This window comes from Antechinus flavipes, chromosome 2, assembly GCF_016432865.1.
Source record: "Antechinus flavipes isolate AdamAnt ecotype Samford, QLD, Australia chromosome 2, AdamAnt_v2, whole genome shotgun sequence".
NCBI lineage: Eukaryota > Metazoa > Chordata > Mammalia > Dasyuromorphia > Dasyuridae > Antechinus > Antechinus flavipes.
Genome location: NC_067399.1, coordinates 509,554,061 through 509,573,397, shown reverse-complemented (window position 1 = coordinate 509,573,397; position 19,337 = coordinate 509,554,061). Strand labels below are relative to the sequence as shown.

Below are 19,337 nucleotides of genomic sequence, written 5' to 3'. Positions count from 1 at the left end.
CAAATACGCCAGCACAGGTTCCAGGGCTGTACACTGCGGCTTATTCACTCAGAGCAGGTGAGGGACGGGCACGTTTCGCAGTTCCCCGCACACAGCCTTCCAGAATTTGCGTAAGATCAGAAATGTCGTAAACGCAAACTTACAATCATTTTCCAATAACATCTGAGCGGGCGTGGAGCTGGTAAAGAAATAAAAAAGGAACCTAAACCGTTTCAAAGACCTTTAGTCTAGCCATTTATACCAGTCCAAAGAAAATTGTACCTTCTTTACCAGTCAGTTAATTAACATTTATCATGCTGCTTATTAGACAGAAATAAAGAGAAGCGAGTTTCTTGACCTATTCGAAGTCTTTTAAGTTTTCTTTTTTGGCTACAGTAAAGTCTTTGGGGGAGGTGAGGTTCTGAAGGATACATTTAATACATATATATAATAATAGCAAATAATACACAAAATGGAGTCAGTTATGTTTTCCTAAAAATTCACTTTCAAAAAAATGGTGTTGCAAGATGGCAAATGGATCTGCTTGTACTGACCAGCAAGACACATATTCTTCTTGTGCCTGTGCCATTCTTAGTTTTTGAGAGAGTGGTTTGAGAGTGAAGAGAGGCCAAAGGCCAGTTCCTGATTTATCTCTGCAGTCAATGGCACACATTTACATACATTCCCAGGAGCCTCGGAGATTTTTCATCTGCATCAAAACACAAAGCAGTATCTACCCTAGAACTGAGCTAAAATTGCACTAACTCCCAAGAGAAACCACTTGATTTGGGCTTAAAAAGTCCTCTGAAAGCAACATCCATTTTGGAGAGAAGTGCATTGAGAATGGCAGAACTCATGAGCAAGTATCGGTCAATTTCTGATTTGGGGCTTTGTCATCCACTGGCAGCCACTATTTAATCACTCCCTGCCTTCTTTATTGCTCCCTGGTGTAGCCTTGGGGCAGACAAATTCAGCTGTAGAAGCCTGAGCCAACTATATATCTAAACCAACTATATATCAGATGAGAACCCTGAGGTTCGGAAGCCAGCCCCGTGACGCAGTCCAAATCCCCTTACCTTACTGGGCTTGGAAGTGGGAAGGACTAAGGTATAAGGGCAAGATTTGGAGTGTAGGAGCTATTGCCTTTTAAAAAATCTTTTTTCCCATCCCCTGCCTGTACCACAGCCTTCACCTAATAGGAGCTTGTAGGTGCTTGTTGGATGGGATTGTTTCCTATGCTATATGTCCCCTGTATTAGAGCTGATGATAGCACTGTATGTGTGTGCGTGCGTGTGTGTGCGTGCGCGCTCACATACACACACACACACACACACACACACACACATATATGTTTTCCAAGTTTAATGGAGGCTGTAAGGACCTGGGTTACAAGGCAAGAGACCTGGGTTATCATCCGAGCTCAGCTGTTGACTAACTGTGACCTTCAGCAAATCACTTACCTTTTTCTTTCTCTCCAAAATAAGAGAATTAGAATCTAAATTTGTTGTTCAGTTATGTCCAGCTTTTCAAGACCCTTTGGGATTTTCTTGGCAGAAATACTAAAGTTTTTGCCATTTCCTTCCCCACTTCATTTTGCAGATGAGGAAACTGAGGCAAACAGTTAAAAGGCTTGTCCAGAGTCACCTGACTAGTAAGTCTCTGAGTTCAGATTTGAATTCTGATCTTCCTGACTCCAGGTTCAGAGCCTATTTTAAATTAAAGGAATGCTAAAAGGAAGGTGAACTCAGAGTGACTGAAAAAACCAGTGACCTTTCTCCATCCTTGAGACAAAGAGATGGGGCGCCTACTAGTGCAGACTATTGAATACACAGTCCTTAGAGGCAGCCATCTAATTGGATGTTTTGGCTTAATGTTTTTTCTTTGTTACAAAGGAGGCTTTCTTTAGTCTGGAGGGAGCAGAATTGAATTAACTTGTATAAAGACCAAATATATCAATAAAAGCAATTTTTTAAAAAAAATTAAAAGTAAAAATTAAAATGAGATTTGGATCAGAGCAGGTTCTCGGGCCTTTTTGTGTCATGGATGATTTTTGGCAGTTTGGTGAAGCATATGTGAACCCCTTCATGTAATAATGCATAAAACAAAATACAGAGTACTACAAAGAAAATCAATGATATTGGAAAAACTATTATTTAAACCCAATGCTTAGCAAGTGCCTGGTACATAGTGGGTGCAAAATAAATGTTTATTGATTAATTGAAATATTAAAAACTCAAATTCAGAAATTTTCTGAACTCTAAGGACTAGAAAGGGGAGAAGAGGTTGAGAAAAGGGAAGGTAATGAAGATGCACCTTAAGTTAGGGCACCTAGGATTAAATGATCTCTGAGACTACTAGCTTTATCAATCAAGTGATAGAGAATCCTTGACTCCACAACCAGCAAAGGGAGGTTCTGGCAGAAACAGAGTAGGGAGATTGTATGCATGCCTGCCTATACTTTGGATTATATTTATGTGGTGTTAAAAATCAAAACCTGTTATTTGCTGCCCTGTGTAATTGATTTCGGCTTTTATTGCTATTGTTTTAGCATTATTTTAAACTCTTTGGTGTATATAGCTCATAACTGTCTTCTTCTGAAGGACAAAAACTTTATCTGTTCTTTCAGAGCATCCTCTGTGTCAGAATTTTACATCCTTTGTGATAAACTAGGGCTTTTCAGATTAGAGAGAGGCATAATTATATAGGATCAGTGTCTCATCTCAAACATCTAGTTATGTGGGCCAGAGACAAGGAAAAGGAAAACTGGAAAGAAGGAATAAAAAGGGAGTGGAAGTTACATCACTTCAATAGAGCCTGGACTTTGCTCCAAGCCCCTGAATTCTTGTCCTTCCAGCTTCAGAGCAGCTAATCATGCCTTTGTGGTGGAAGCATGCATGGCTGTGGGCGGAGGCCATATCCCTTTGCACAAAAGCCCCTTTGCTGAATGGGCAGAATTGGGAAAAGAGAAAAAAATATATAGAAATAGTCCCCGGGACAGGATTTGAGTAATTGCAGGATATTGTTACCACTAACCCAGCAGAAGGGAAACCAGAGCAAAATTTGGTTTGTTTATACCCTGTGGATGAGGAGCAGGATCCTTAAGAGGGTACAGTGAATGTGGACTGTGTCATAGCTGAATTTCAGTGCTGGCAAGAAGCCATTAAATAATATTCTTCTATCCAGGCTCAAGATAAGAATTCAAATGCCACTTGAATTGGCTCAACGCTGAGGCTTTTTCCAACTCTCTGTCTATGGTCCTCTGATTGAGTATAATTGAATTGTGGGAGAGCTATCTGCATAGGCAATCTGATCATAGGCAAGGACTTCATCTCTTAAAGCCTCAGTTTCTGACTTTTAATTTATTTCAGTTAACATGCTTTTGTTTTGTCTCCCCATCTCCCCCTCCCAGAATTGGGAGGGGAAAAAATGGAATGCCTTATAACAATGCAGAGTTGAGCAAAGCAAATTCCCACATTTGCCAAGTCCAAATGTGTAGGTCTCATTCTAAATTTTGAATCCATTATCCACTTCTCTGTCAGGAGATGGAAATTGGGTGTCTTCTGGCTGGCACATTGATTGAGTTCTTAATCCTTTCAAAATTGTTTATTTTAGAATGTTGTTAGTTCACATGTATGGGACTATCTGCCATCTAGGGGAGGGGGTGGGGAAAAGGAGGGGGAAATTTGGAACAGAAGGTTTTGCAAGGGTGAATGTTGAAAAATTACCCATGCGTATGTTTTGTAAATAAAAAGCTTTAATTAATTTTTAACTTCAGAGATTGTTCTCCTGGTTCTGCTCTCTTTCCTTGTCATCAGTTCACAAGGGTCTTTTCAGGTTTCATCATTTCCCGTGGCTCAGTAGTATTCCATTACATTCATAAACCATAATTTGTTCAGGCATTCTCTCTCTAATCGATAGCCCTCTTTAGTTTCTTCCTCTTTGCTACTACAAAAAAAAAAGAACTGCTATCGATATGCTTATACCATCGGGTGCCTTTTCTCTTTTTTTAATCTCTTTGGAATCCTCATAGTGGTATTGTAGAACCAAAGGCATTGTTCAGACTGCTTTCTGGAAGGCTGGACTTCTCAGTTTCCTATGTGATAAAGCTATTTGTATTACCTACCTTGTGGATCTATTTGAGGGAAAGCACTTGGTAATCATGAAGCCCCAGGTGAGTTATTATTATTACTATAGGGTGAAAATTCCTGGAAATTGAAAGTTAGGATTAAATGGCCAAAATGAGCTCTCAGTCCTGTTTGCCATCCCTGAGCCAAGCCAAGATAGCTGGGGCATTATCTTTTTGGAGGCGGAGGAGAGCTTAGTCATTTTCTCTTTTTATTAGGATGCAGAGAGGTAACCGCCCATAGCTGTAGACCTCTCTGTGGAGAGAGATGGACATAGGGAATCTCCGCAAGAGTCTAGGCAATGTCAGGATATCTAGGGACTCTGAGGCTACTCTCCCAGGAGAGGGCCCATAAGAAAAGTGTGATTCCTTCCTTGTTTCCCAAGGGACTGTTGCCCCATCTTCTGTCCTTCCTCTTTCTTCCTCCTTCCCTCCTCTCCACCTCCCAGCCCAAATGGATAAAGGAGGCAGAATGGCATGAATCAGGAATACCTATGTTTAATGGAAAGAAGCTCTTTGTAAACCTTAAGTGCTATATAAATGTGAACTATTTATGTCCCCATGTATTTTTTGTTTATTGTGATTCTCTAAGAACAGCTTTTAAAGAAAGCTGAGATATGGCTAAGTTCCCCTCTCCTGTACTCTTTCCTTCCTCATAGTGATTTCCCTTTAATGGCATCCTTCTTACTACAGCTAACTCTGGTAAGTGTCCTCTACAAATTTACCCTGCCAGGGTATTCACACCTCATGCCATATTCCACATAATGGCTTCTTCCAAACCTCTTTTCTTGTTCAATCTATGGTTCTCCTGATTCTATTTCATATTTACCACTGCTGTTGTCTATGTTACCTCTTCATTTTGCCTGAAACCTCTTCTCCTAAATAAATGTCGACTTAGATAAGAAAAGGCTCTTATGAATTTGTCACATGTATTTCAAATTAGTACCTCATCAGTAACATAGAGAAGATAATTTATCGGCTCTAGAGTCATAGAAGGTCATAATCCAGAGGCCTCAGAAAGCATCTGGGCCAACTCTCACTGAACCACCCCTGCTTGAAGACCTCCAGTGAGAAAATTTTTAATGTGTATAAGTTTGTAGACCTTAGGAAAGATGCAAAAAATGTGAAGTATGGTTTCAGACTTCAAGAAACGTATAATTTACTTTGAGAGGAAAAACAGGTAAAAAATTCATTAACAATCTGGAAGGAAGGAAAGGAAAGAAGGAAGAAAGGAAGAGAGAGGGAGGGAGGGAAGTGGGAGGAAGGGGAGGACAGTAAGAAAAAGAAAGTGACAGAAACAGTCTTTGGGGTTTGGAAGATGCCGTGCTCCAGTGTCCATGGACTAGATAGGATCAGGTAACAGCTGAAACAGGCTCTTCAAACTATACCCACAGCCTGACTCCCTCCATCAAGATCAAAGATGGGAGAGGAGGGGAAGCTTCTCCAGAAAAGCACTGGCAGCTCCCCGGTAAGAGGTCTAGAACCCTGTGGGGCATGCTAACCCAGGCCCTATATGCTAAGTTTAGAAAATTGCCATGGGACACGCAAGCAATGCAAGCCTGGGACTATAGTGGTATGGACATGGTTTGAGTTCTCAGAATTTTTCCTTCTAAATGACTAAGAGCTTTTAAGCTCTAAATATGTGGGGATGAGAGGATCTTCGCCTGCATAAGGACTTGATACTTCAGAGATAAGAGAAAATCTCTCATTCCCCACTCACTTTAAGTCCTTTTTCTAAGGTCAGAGGGAGCCTCCTAGCCTTTGCCTGGGTGGTTCCCCATTTCTAGGTTGTGTTTCCTCCTCATCTCTGTTTCTTAAAGCTTTAGCTTCTTTCAAGGCTGATCTTATTTGCCTCCTTTTATGGGAAATCTTTCATGTTCCTATGAGCGCTAGAATTCTCTTTTTCTTTCTCATAGGATCATAGATGGGAAACTGGAAAGGTCTTAGAACCCATCTAGCCCAATCCCCTCATTTGAAACTGAGCTACAAAGAGGTTCAATGATTTGCTTGCATCCAAGATGATACTTTATCCCAAACAACACACTCCTTTTTCTATACAACCCCGACTGCTTCTTAATATGGTTTAATCTCCTTTAGGACAAGGATGATTCTTAATTTTGTCTTTGAACCCCCAGCACCTGGTGGAGTGATTTGCATATACTAAGTGCTTAACAACTGCTTGTGGATTGGATTGGAGATGTGGCAAATATGACCTCAGGAAAGGATGGATGAGTTCAGGTCACTCTGGTACTAAAAGGGCTCCTGGGAAGTCAGGCAATCAAGAGAAACCACTAGAATCCTAATGTATTAAATAGCCTTAATGCACCAAGTCATTGTGCCCATCGAAGCCTCTAATTTATTACTCGGGAGTAATAGACACTAGGGAGAATAATGCACTGTTCTTCCAATACTGAGAGGCTATTCCTGACCCACTGTCAGGAGCAGGGGTGGGCTGTACTGATCCACACACACTCTCACAAGTACAGATTTATAATACTTAGTCCAGAGTTGGGCTGGTTTGTGTTTGGGCAGCAGGGGAAGAAGGTTTGGGAGCTCTGCATTGTACAAATGTCCTTAATCACTAGGTTTCATTCTTTTCCTTTTTTAGCCCATTTATTAACCGTTTAGGATGTCTGGTTGGGCTTATTTATATTGGGGAAGAGAAGGCAGAGGCAACTGGATCATTTTTTCAGTTAATTGAAGGCTGTAAAAAAAGATATTTTCCAGTGTCACCATGGGCAGAATAAAAAACCACAGAAACCCTTATCCAGCCATCTGAAGGATTTAAATTACCCATATAGAATGGTCTTAGAGATGAGAATTAACACCGATTAGAAGCATCGTGATGGTCTAGAGGATGTTTCCTTCCAAGGACTATGTGATTGTAGCCATAGAACAGATTCCCACAGGTATTTGCTGACAGAGTAAGTATTAGGAATGGAGGTGGAGAAGGAAAAGGTAAGGAGGGAACAATCAGGGAAGGGGGGCTGCCCCCCGCTGAGTGAGAGCCAAAATTCGGAGCTAAAAAGTTCTCTTAGAATCAGTCGACTCAATCTACTAGGATTTTTAGCTGCTTACTATGTGGCGAGCACTTTGCTAAGCGGTGGAAACACAGATAGGATTAGAAAGACAGTCCTTTCTAAGAGAAGGAGATGACACAAGAAAGAAAGCTGAGAAGGGGAGCTGGGAGCAGGCAGAACAAAGGTAGGCCTCTGGGCGGGGTTGATGAAGTCCTCAGTGCAATCTTGCTGACCCGGGGCTTCTGGGAGGAGCCATCCAATTGGAGGGAGAGAGCACAGGACCAGAGGGCACTTCCAGTGTGTGAATTCCCTCGCTGGAGTGAGGCTTTAGAATTGAAGAAAGGGGGCATGGCGGGGTCAGGATGGTGCAGCATTATAGCCCTCTGCTGGCAGTGCCATTGTGTGCCCACAGTGCCAAGCATCCAAAAACAGGAATGCTAAAAAAAAAAAAGGTTCTGGTTTAGCAAGGGTTTTGGTTTTTTTTTTTCCCGTGAGAATAGCAGGAGATCATGAAGGAAAGATGACAAGATGAGGGGGTGTAAGAAGGAAGAAAGAATGCCCGGGAGCCCCCAACTATCAGCAGAATCATGTTGCATGGAGGGATACAGGTACTAGAGATACAAAGCAAGGCATCCATCCCCTGGAGCTTCCACACAAAAGTATCAAGTGCTTTTTCTCTGGGAGGTTTTCGAGCCTCGGGGCCCAGCTGACTTTCCGAGATTGTCTTCGGTGTTGGCCCCCTAAGTCCAGACCTGCAGATCTTAGCTGCATTCATTACAAAGAGCCCCTTCTTGCCAGCCCCAGCTGCCTCCCCCACACCTGTAACTGCTGCCTCTCACAGCCAGCCTCAGGTTATTGTGGCTGCACAATAACCATTATTGGTTTGGGGCCAGTTAAAGGTGAATTGATTTTTGTTGCTTCATGTGGTGCTCCAAGCTGTGCTGGCTAACCTCCCAAGGTTAAAAAAAAAAAAAAAAAAAAAAAAAAAAAGCTTTGGTTTGGCAGCGGAATTACCCACTCCACAGGTGAGGTGGCCGAGTCTTCCAAGGTCACGCCGCCCATCCCCCTGCCTTCAGATACAGCTCTGTTGAAACCATCTGAGTTAGGTTGGGGTACTACTGAAGGCTTTATACCCCTCCCCCCCAGCTCCTCCCTGTATCCCACCGGCCCATCGGTGAATACACAATGACTGTCTAGTTTTTTATTTCCCAAGTCGCCTCCAGGCCAGGAGATGTACATCCTGACCCAGGCCGACTTTCACTGTTGGAAAGCTTGAGGGGCATCCCAAGCAGCGAGCAGGGCCCTTGGGCCTGGGACTCCACACAGATGGGAGCCTGCCTGAATTACTTAAATGAGGAGGAAAAGCGCAGAGACCTCCATTCTTCCTCCCCACTTATTCCCTCTCCGAGGGCTGGTGAGGATCAGGTAATTATTCCTTACACTTTCTTAGAAAATAGAAGTGAGTCCTGCTTTATGCAAAAGTACCTTCCTAGAAAATTGTGTATCACTTGAGGCTGTGTAAATACTAGCCCTGCTTTAAATACACTAAAGCATCTGGTAGCACAGTCTGGATGGAATGATCATTTTGGAGTCAGGCAGATTTGTACAAAACCTGTCCAACACATGAGTTTTGTGATTCTGAGCAGGTCAGTTAGCATGTCTGCCTCAATATCCTGGATATGTAAAATGGGTATAATGATAGCACCTGGCTCCATTGCAAATCAAATATTTGTACAAAGCACTTCACCAACCATAAAGTCCTATATAAATTCCAGGTAGTTATTTATATTAGGAGCATTTGATGTTTTAGAGCATTCTGCTTAATCTTCGGTCCGTGAAATTATGATTATTTTTATATTTTGGTAACTGTACTTTAATATGCATGTTTCTTTTACAATCCTATGTGTTTTTTTAATTCATGTAAAGACATTTTTCGGAGAAGGGATTCATAGGTTTCACTACACTGCCAAAGGGGTCCATGGTTAAGAACCTCTGGTTTAGAGGGAAACTGTGATGAATCCTTTTTTTTTTTTTTTTTTAAATAAGAAGTACTTTTGTGAAGTAAATAATTTTATCTCCATTTATCTCCACGTTTGTTTAGTAGGTTTGTGTTTTTGCTTCTTAAAGTAAAGCCCTCGTGAACATAAAATTGCCCCAGTTCAAAAAGTACCATGTCATACAGTATCATTCCCTCGAGGAGTAATTAAAAATGTGTAGCTAGTAGAGGGGTTAAAAAATAAGGGGAAGGAAGCTAGTGCAGCAAATACAGTAGCTATATGTGTGAGGAAACTCTGCACTTAGAGATTTAGCTCTTTTTTTTTAATCTGATAGTATTGGATGATGACTTAAGTGCAACCCTCTACGCAGGGGACCTCAAACTTTTTAAATAGGGGGCCAGTTCACTATCCCTCAGACTGTTGGAGGGCCGGACTAGAGTAAAAACAAAAACTTTGTTCTGTGGGCCTTTAAATAAAGAAACTTCATAGCTCTGGGTGAGGGGGATAATTGTCCTCAGCTCTTGCATCTGGCCCGCGGGCCATAGTTTGAGGACCCCTGCTATAGCTTATGGAATTAGGGGAATTGTGGGTGAGCAGAGCTTCTTGTGGATACCAGGAATTTCAGATCATGTAGGAAGGAAGTCTATAATAGGCTGGCAGAGGAGTCTACTTGGAAGCAGGCAGGCCCTTGCTGGGCACCTCACATACCAGGCCAGCCCTGCTTGTGAGTACAAAGAGGAGGAACTTGGGGCTAAAAACTACACAAGGGGAAAGACTTGTTTAAATCTCAGAGAAGATCTTGGGTACCATAGCTAGCATTTATAAAGCCCTTTAAGGTTTGCCAAGCACTTGACATACGTTAATTTATTTGATCTTCACAATTAGGTAGGTCCTTTCATTATTCCCATTTTATAGAAGAGAATACTAAGGTATAGAGATGTCAAATGACTTGTCCAGAGAAATAGAGTTAGTAAGTGTCTTAGGCTTGATTCAAACTCAGGGCTTTTTGATTACAGGTCTAACATTCTACCCACCCCAAAACTTATTTGTGATTGATGATGGAAAGATAAAAGAAGGCAATTTAGTGTAGTGGGAAGAGTGACAAACTGAGTTCAGATTATGCCTCTGCTCTTTGGTACCTGGGCCTTTGAACTGTGCTAAAACAATAATCTTATGAGAGTATTAATAGTGATTGAAAGCTTCACAACTGGGAAAGGGACCCACATGTTTGTGGCAGCCCTTTTTGTAGTGCAAGGAACTGGAAACTGAATGGATGCCCATCAGTTGGGGGATGACTGAATAAGTTTTGGTATATGAATGTTATGGAATGTTATTGTTGTATAAGAAACGACCAGCAGGATGATTTCAGAAAGGCTTAGAGAGACTTACATGAACTGATGCTGAGTAAAATGAGCAGAACCAGGAGATCATCGTACAGCAGCAAGGTTATACGATGATCAGTTCTGATGGCCGTGACTCTCTTCAACAATGAGATGATCCAGGCCAGTTCCAATGATCTTGTGATGAAGAGAGTCATCCATCCCATAGAGACAACTGTGGGAACTGAGCATCTCACAACATCTCTTTTTGTTGTTGTTTGTTTACATTTTATTTTCTTCATCATTTTCTTTTCTGGTTTGATTTGATTTTTCTTGTACAGCAAGATAATCTATATAAATATGTATGTATATATTGGACTTAACATATATTTCTACCATGTTTAACATATATTGGGCTACTTGCCATCTCGGGGAAGGGAGTGGAAGAAGGGGGGTGGGGGACTGGAACACAAGGTTTTGCACGGGCTAATGCTGCAGGATATCTATGCATATTTTTTGAAAAATAAAAACTTTTCACTAAAAAATACAGCGCACACATGCACACACACACACACATACACACACAAAGAAAGTCTCATAACTTTCCACGTGCTCCTACTTCAGGGTTTTGTTGCCAAATTTGATCTGTAGAACAATCCATTCTCCAGGACTAGGAATGCCAGTGAGTTGAGTGTTGTTATTCTACCTCCCCTTGGCTCTTCTTTTCAACTGCAGATCTGCTGGTGCTTGTATAAAAATGATTTTCTTTTTTTCTTTAAAGTTTTATTTATTTTTAATATTTATTTTTAAAAATTGAGCTCTAAATTTTCTTCCTTCAGCCACTTTCTCACTGATTTGAGAAAGCAAGCAATATATCAATTATGCAAAACATATTTCCATGTTAGCTATGTTGCAAAAAAAAAGTAAGAAAAATAAAGAAAATGAAAAAATTATACTTCGATATGCAGTTGAAGAATATCTTTTTTCTCTCTTGGAAGGGGTTGGCATTTTTCATTGAATTGTGATGGTGATTTTTAAATATAACCTCAGATGTAAGAGAAATAATCAACTGTTAAGAAAAACCAAAAGGCCTTAACAGACACAATTATTATCACTGCTTAGCTGTGAGATCTTTATCTCCTATTGAAGGAAGTGAAAAAAGAGAAATGACCTCCACCAGTTCAGAGAGCTCGTCATCCTGAGCTCCTGCCTTCTTCAGTAGAGATTACATAGACCAGCATGATGTAACCTTGAGTAGAAAGCCTTCCTTTTGGGAAAGGGCAGGCTATCCATCCTGCAAAATGTGACAAAGCAGATGCCAGGGATGGACAGAGATTCTCAGACACTCAAGAAAAGCCTTAGAGTTTTATCATCGCAGACATTTCATTCCATTTTCTTACCAGCATATACCTCCAGAACTGGAATGAGGAACCAGCATTCAGATTGTCTTGGGCATTTCTTAGTGGTACTGGAAAAGAATCTGTCACTAGGATATTTCTTATTCTTCGCCCAAACCACCCCATTTTTCCCTATCTTCTAACTCCACCCTATTCATCTAGATAGTGCATTCTCAGAGAAAACAGACTGTTCTTTTTTTAATCTACCTCCATTCACTCAGTCATCTTCCCTGGCTAAAAAGCACTGAATGCACATCTTCATTTTTTGAAATCTCTTCCTTCAAGTCCCAGCTAAATTAAGCTGCCTCATGAAGCCTTCTCTGATCATTTCAGCTAAAAATAATCTCCCTTTTCTCAAATATTCCTCGAGCATTTTTCTTTCCTTTGCACCTATTACGGTCACCCTTCTAGCCCACTTCTTTGTATAAATGTTGAATTCCCACAATTTAGACTGGAAGGTCTCTGAGGGCAAGGACAGCGTCATTTTTCATTTTTCTATTATCTAGTGCCTAGCATTTTGTAAGTAGTTAACAAATACCTGTTAGAGTTGAATTAAATAATCAGTTGGGTTGGACTGAATTCCATCTCTCTAGTCAAGCTGCCCTTCCCCCATCTGCTTATCTTCTCTTCCAGCTCGGGATTGAAGGGATTGAGCTGTCCTTGATCTCTATCAAGCCGATGAGGAGCAAGGTGGGGGCTGGGAGGCAGGGGAAGGTTATGAACTACCCCCATCTGCCTTCTCAGTGTTGGGAAACGGGTAGCCCAGCTTGTCCCAGACCCGCCTAAAGCTGGGTAGTGGCTACCCTCGCGATTGGGGACCATTTCTAGCCTCCCTAAAGGAGTGCTCAAAAGCCCCAAACTTCAGAGGGCCCGGGCCCACTGTAGCGAAGGGCATCGCTGCGGCCGAAGGGTCCCCTGGCCCGAGGGGGTGGTAGGGACCCGGGCCGCGGTAGGAAGCTGGCTAGTGAGGAAGTTGTCCCACCGACAAGCCCTAGAGAGAACCCCCCCGCTGCGGCCGGCGGTCCCACCCGGGGAGATGCCGACCACCGCTGTGGCAGGCCAGCCAGCCGCCCTCAGTTTGGCCGAAAGGGCTGTGTGCAAGGTGGTGTACGGCGCGCCCCGGCCCCGGCCCCTCTTGCTTCCTGTGGGCCTGGAACTCTGGCTCTATGTGCAGAAGATGCGCAGTGTGCAGAAAAGAAGGTACCCGGCCCCCTGGGAGGGGGGGAGGGGGATGCGAGAGAGAAGTCCAGCCTCGGGCTGAGAGGGAGGCCGGACAGGGAGACGGGGTGACCGAGTGGCAGGGGTGAGGGTGAGGGAGGGAGCGGTTTGTATTGAGAAGCTGTACTGTATGGGGAGCAATCCTGGCTGGTCCGGGGAAGGTCATGTCCCCTACTAGCAGTTTTCCCTTGGCACTTGGAGTTGGGTTAGGATTCCCTTTTCCCTGGCTCATATTCTATTCAAGCTCTAGGTGCAAGTCGTACTGGCTTAACCATGTCTGTTCCCTAGACATTCAAAATACCACATTATACCTATATAGATTTATGAGTATATATATGTGTGTATAACTATACACACACACACATATATATATATATGTTCCTATGTAGTTCAGTTTTTTGGATCCAATTCTAATTATTATCTTTCCCAGAAACCTTCAGTTTCCTGCATCATGTGATCTGCATGTAAAAATACAACTTTTTTTTTTTTTTAAACCAAGACTCTCATTCCAATTTATGCATTTTGCTAGAAACATGATAGTAAATAGGCAAGTCAGACAGTCAACTAAGACACGGCTCAGTCAAGGACAAACATTTTAATTAATGTCATGGGCTCACCTTGAGTAACAGAGGGCTAATATTCCAGCTGACTGGTCACCATGGTAACCCCCTGGAGCCTCCCTTCTCTACTGTCAGAGGCCCTCGATGTTTCCCTTTCTTACTGGCAAATTAAATCTAGAGGGGAAGTAGCTGAAGATGAGCACAATTGTTAGAATATTCAGTGGCGGGGGACTGGGGACCTTGGAATAAGAACAGCTTAGCTTGGTTGGGCAGTTTTGATTTACTATTTATTTTGAACCTACAAAGTGCAAAAAGAATGTACGGAACGCTCCTGAGACCAGGTCCCTAAGTCTCCCCCACTATCTGCGAGTATTTGCATCCTATTTCGGGACGACCTACGCTCTGCAGATCATAACTAGAGTCAGTCAAGCTGAGATATCCTGAAAATGGTTTGCAAAATATAACAGTGCTGCTTTTACCATGTTAGGACACAAGTCTGCCATTTCCAAGGGGAAGCATGGTGTGTGAGGGAAAGCAGCCGCCAAAGTTAGCACGCCAGCGAGCCAACCTTTCTTAAAGGGGGGGGCAAAGACAATAGAGTCATGGCCGTGGATCTTGAAGAGAACTTTAGAGGTCAGCTAGTCAGTCCAGTCTTCTTATTTCACTTGCCTAGGGTCATAGACATAGAAACAAGGATTTAAGTCCGGTATACTTTCTGAATCAAGGAGATGACCAAAAAAAAAACAAAAAAAAACTGGAAGAAGTAAAAAAAAAAATCTAAACTATGGAGCCAGTCAATGCTCCTACTTGTTTTGTGTCCCTTTTCCCCAGGTTATAATCAATAGATTTCTTATCTTGCCTATCCTGATACAAATGCAGTATGCTCTATTTGCCTATCTCTGGGTTCCTGAAGGTAGCATGAAAAAAAATGTAATTTTGGTGGATGAAGGGGATGGAGGAGACATGTTGGTCAAAGGAACCTAATGAGACATTTGAAATTAAAAAACATGAGGAGTATTTCTGGCATTGTTTGCTGTTTTTCCTCAGGGAAATGAAGTTTTGCCATCAATAAAAGTTAAATCTCCAATAGTCAGAGGATAGGCTAGTATTCTCTGCCCTAGAGCAATAATTGGCCATAACTACATTTTAGACAAATCTGGGGGAAGGGAGTGTCAGCTCCAAGCATAGTCCCACCATGGGCATAACGAAAGCTAGCAAGGAGGCGTCTCTGTCCCTCAGAAGAGTCCCGTCCCGGGAGAAGGGATCCCAGAGATGGGATCTTGGGCAGTTGTGCCACATACCACCACAGATAATAGTGGCAGAGCAGGCCAAAATGTTTTTGTCCTCTTCCTTTGAGGTCTATGTGCAAACCTTCCCTATTCTAGTTCTTTGATGGTTTATGAACACATTTTGCAGAAACATGTAATCATACATGTTTCCCTTTTCCCTCTCTCCTATTCCCTCATCAAAATGTTAGCTTAAGGCAAGGTCAGTGGTGCACAGCAACTAGCAATAGTCTCCAAATCAAACAGAAATCTAGCCACTTGGGGAGAAAAAAGAGCATTTTTCATTGGTCTTCCTCCCTCTCCCTCTCCCTCTCCCTCTCTCTTTAACTCTGCATTCGCCCTTGGCCAAAAGCTCCCATGGAGAACAGTTATTCTTCCACCTAAATCAAGCCAGACTATTTCTTTTCTGGGATCTATACTGGGCAATCTTAATCTGTTAAACTCTAGGACTACTTCCTAATTATCTCTACAGCTTATTGAATGTTGAAAACTATCTGCAATATATTTGGAAAAATAAAATATTATTTTTTTTAAAAAAAAGACACCTATTTCTCAGTCTTTGCTACTTCTTTTTTCCCCCTGATGTGCACCAAGCTCTGGGCTTCTGCAACCCTCTGCCCCATGTGCTATAGGGACCAAGCACATATGCCCTAGGAGACTGAGAGCAGCAGAAATGAAGTGCTCTTTGCCAACTAAAAGTTTTCTTAAGATTCGGGCATCCCAAACCAATTTACCATTGCCTGAAATCAATCCAGCTGAGCAGCGTTGCAGAATTAATTGCATTAGAGCCTAGGTCGCACACACTGAGCTCTCCAGTCTTTCTGTGACAAGTTCTGCACTTTGACTAGCCCAATCACTAAACAATTCCGGCTTCTGGGATGTGACTTTTAGAGGAAGCTTTAGAGGGCAGATGCCCTTGGCAAAGCTTTGCAAACATGTCTGAACCTGTGCAGGAGGTCAGAGCAGAAGTGGAAAGATATGATGGAAAACAGTGGAGAATAGAAATCACAACCTGACTTAGCGTGTCACAAATTAACATTGTGTGGTTAAACATTTCCCAATTTCATTTCAATTTGTTTGGGGCACGTTTTTTAAGGCCTAAGTTTGACACCTCTGTGAAGGACTAGATTGGTCGTCTTCCTAACCCTGAACGTGAGGGAAGGAGGGCAAGGTAAGAGCCACTGAAGAATTTCTCTCTCTCTCCCTTTTCCCTTTTCTTTTTCTCTGGGTCCCTTTCTGTGTCTCTGTCTTTCTCTCTTCCATATTCTCTCTCAGTTTGGACTAAGGCCCTAATTAAAGAATATTAGCTTTTCCTCTCACACTTTGGTGTCCTTGTCTGTAGAACAGGGATGAAGAGGACAAGGTTGGGGTAGACGGTCTCTAGTGTTCCCCTTAACATGGTCTGATGCTCCTTCAGACAAAATCAGACGCTGCTGACCATGTGTAGCTGCTCGGGGCCAGGGTGAGCTTCGTGCGGTCCCTGCGGACTTGTCCCGGGGATCCCCCAGCCAGGCCAGGAGCAGGGGGAGACAGTGGCTTCAGGGTCCCAGGGGCCGATGGGGCTGGGGCACGAGCGGCTTTTCCGAGAACAGCGTCACAGCTCCCATCGGTCTGAGTCTGGGCTTGCCAAAAATCCTGCCTAGCCCAGGCTCTCCCTTTCCCAGGCCGGGTGGCCCACGTGGCTCTCATTATTACTTCTAGTGAACATGTAAGTAATGGGGCCAGGCGGCCAACCCTGGGGTTTCCAGAGATGGAACCCTGGAGCACCCACTGGGAGGAGTTTGTCCAGGATAGCGGCTTTGTCGCGCACTAGTCAGTCTGCCAGCTTTCTCCCAAGTGGCAAAGATGGAGCGTCTGGTTACGCAGTCATCCCTGGGTGAGAAGGCAGCTGAGTGCTCCCGCAGCTGCAGAGACGGGCTGGCCGCTCGCTGCCCCTGTGCTGAGTTATCCCTGGGTGAGAAGGCAGCCGAGTGCTCCCGCAGCTGCAGAGGCGGGCTGGCCGCTCGCTGCCCCTGTGCTGAGTCATCCCTGGGTGAGAAGGCAGCCGAGTGCTCCCGTGGCTGCAGAGATGGGCTGGCCACTCGCTGCCCCTGTGCTGAGTCATCCCTGGGTGAGAAGGCAGCTGAGTGCTCCTGCATCTGCAGAGACGGGCTGGCCGCTCGCTGCCCCTGTGCCAAAGCCTCAGGCCCAGGTCACAGATGACAAGGAACACGGCTCTCCCAGAGGAAGGCCTGGAGAGCACGCGGGGCGCCGCTCCCCGGAGGTCAGCCAGAGGCGGAGCGAGCTTGCTGACTGACTGAGAAGCGAAGACGGGCGGGAACCGAGTCTCCTTGTGAGGAGGAGGAGCTCCCGCGGCAGCCTGGCGCAGAAGCTCGGGGGCCTTCATTAAATCCCCACTCCACAAAGCACCGCCAGACCCCGCGCAGCCGCCGAGCTGCCCTCCCCTGCCCTGGAGGCTCTCTGAAAAGGGAGGACTCAGTGGGCACTGGCTCTCTAAGAAAACGGGGCGGGACGAGGAGGGGGAATCGCCTGTTTCCTGAGCCTCCTGAGGCCGGAAAGAAAGGGCTCCCCTTGGCTCTTTGTGGAGCTCCTTCTGACATCAAGCCTCGATTGACCCACATCACATAGAACAAGCAGCCTTTTGGAATGTTTTCCCCAGTAAAGCACTTTGAGAGCGGAGGTCGACTCCGAGCAGGCCTAGGGCATCCTCTGGAGAGAGCGCAACAGCCCGTTTCTGCGTGGCTACAGGACGCTGAGAGTACCCGGGTGCCGTGGTCGGGGAGGCCCTGCCCTGAACGGGCCCAAAGTTACGGATGGAGGCCTGCGGGGCTCCAACACCGCACAGACCATGGAGAGACGATGCAGTTGGAGCGAGTCGGAGGCCATCGAGTCCAACCTCCTCGTGTTGCCCATAAGGAAAAGCAGTTCCTTGGATGGAAAGTGACTTGCCAGTGGATATAGATAATAAGTAGCAATCAGTACATCAGTAAGCAAGCGTTATTAAGCACTTAGGTTCCGTACGTTCTAAGGAACGCGGCCATGGTGAAAGGCACATTTACGGATTCTGCCATCAAGGCGTTCATATCCAGATGGGAAAAGACAGATGCGAATAACAAAGTACGTAAAAGAAATATACAGTTTTGTTGTTTGGCCATTTTTTTCTGTCACGTCTGACTCTGTGACCCCTTTGAGATTTCTTAGCAGAGCTACTGGAAGGTTCGCCATTTCCTTCTCCAGCTTATCTCACAGGTAAAGAAACTATATACAGCAAATGATCCTCAGTGACGTTCCCAGTGACACACGTGGCTAGTAAGCGTCTGAGGTCAGATTCGAACTTCGGAAGAGAAGCCTTCCCGCCAGGCTTAGCGCTCTATCCCCTGTGCGGACATCACCTATTATGTGCCAGGTACCATGCTAAGCACCAGAGATCCCCAAAATGAAATGATTTCCTATTTTAATGAGCTGATATTCTAATGAGGAAGACACCACATACGTGAAAATTCACATAAAGAAAAATTAGAGAGTGTTAAATGTTATATACAAGTTGGTTTGGGAGGAAGGGCGCTAGCAGCTGGAGGCGACAGGAAAAGCTTCATGCAAAAGATGCCTGAGTTGCATCTTAACGGAAGAGAAGGGCGATGAAGCCAGAATTCCAGGCCCGAGGGACGGCCGTTTCAAAGGCACAGAGACGGAGTGAAGGAGAAAGAGAAGGTCGTTTGTCCTGAATTGTCGAGTGTGGGAGGGGAATAACATCCAAGGAGACTAGAAAAGTAAGTTGGGGCCCGCTTATGTGAGACTTTAAAGGCTAAACAGAAAAGGTTTTTATTTTATTCTAGAGACAACAGGGAGCGCTGGATTTGGTTAAGAAGGGAAATCCATGGTAAGGTCTATGCTTAAAGAAAGTTACTTTGGCAGCAACATGTGGAACAGACTGGAGTGGCAAGGGGTCTAAGGCAGGTAGAGCAAAAGGGAGCTGTGGGAATGGGGAGAAGGAATCAGACGTGAAGACAGAACTAGCAAGGTTTACTAATTAAGCAGATATGAGGCGAAGGAGAATGAACTATTGAAGATAAAGCCAAGATTACAAAGCTGGGACGGTGGAAAGATTTGTGGTGCCTTTGATAGAAATAGGGAAGTTTGAGAATAAATTCAGTTTTAGAAATACTAAGTTGAAGATGTCTCTGGCTCCTCAAACCTGAAATATCCAATAGGCGATTGGTGTTTGTTGTTCATTTCAGTATTGTCCATCTCTTCATCACCCTGTAAACGGCAGTTCCTTCTGTCCTCCACTATCCCTACGGTCTGTCTAAGCTCCATTACTTCCATGACACTATCCATCTCTTTTTGCTGCCCTCTTCTCCTTTTGCCTTCAGTATTTTCCAACATTACAGGGTTTTCCCCACAAATTCCTAATGCTCATTATGTGGCCAAAGTATTA

At 44.1% G+C, this 19,337-nt stretch overlaps 1 protein-coding gene across 2 annotated transcripts in view; it reads left to right on the top strand.

Moving 5' to 3' along the window:
- The window catches only part of GPSM1 (G protein signaling modulator 1), a 129,321-nt gene that overhangs the window by 30,858 nt on the left and 79,126 nt on the right, over positions 1-19,337 (top strand). The window lies entirely within an intron of this gene.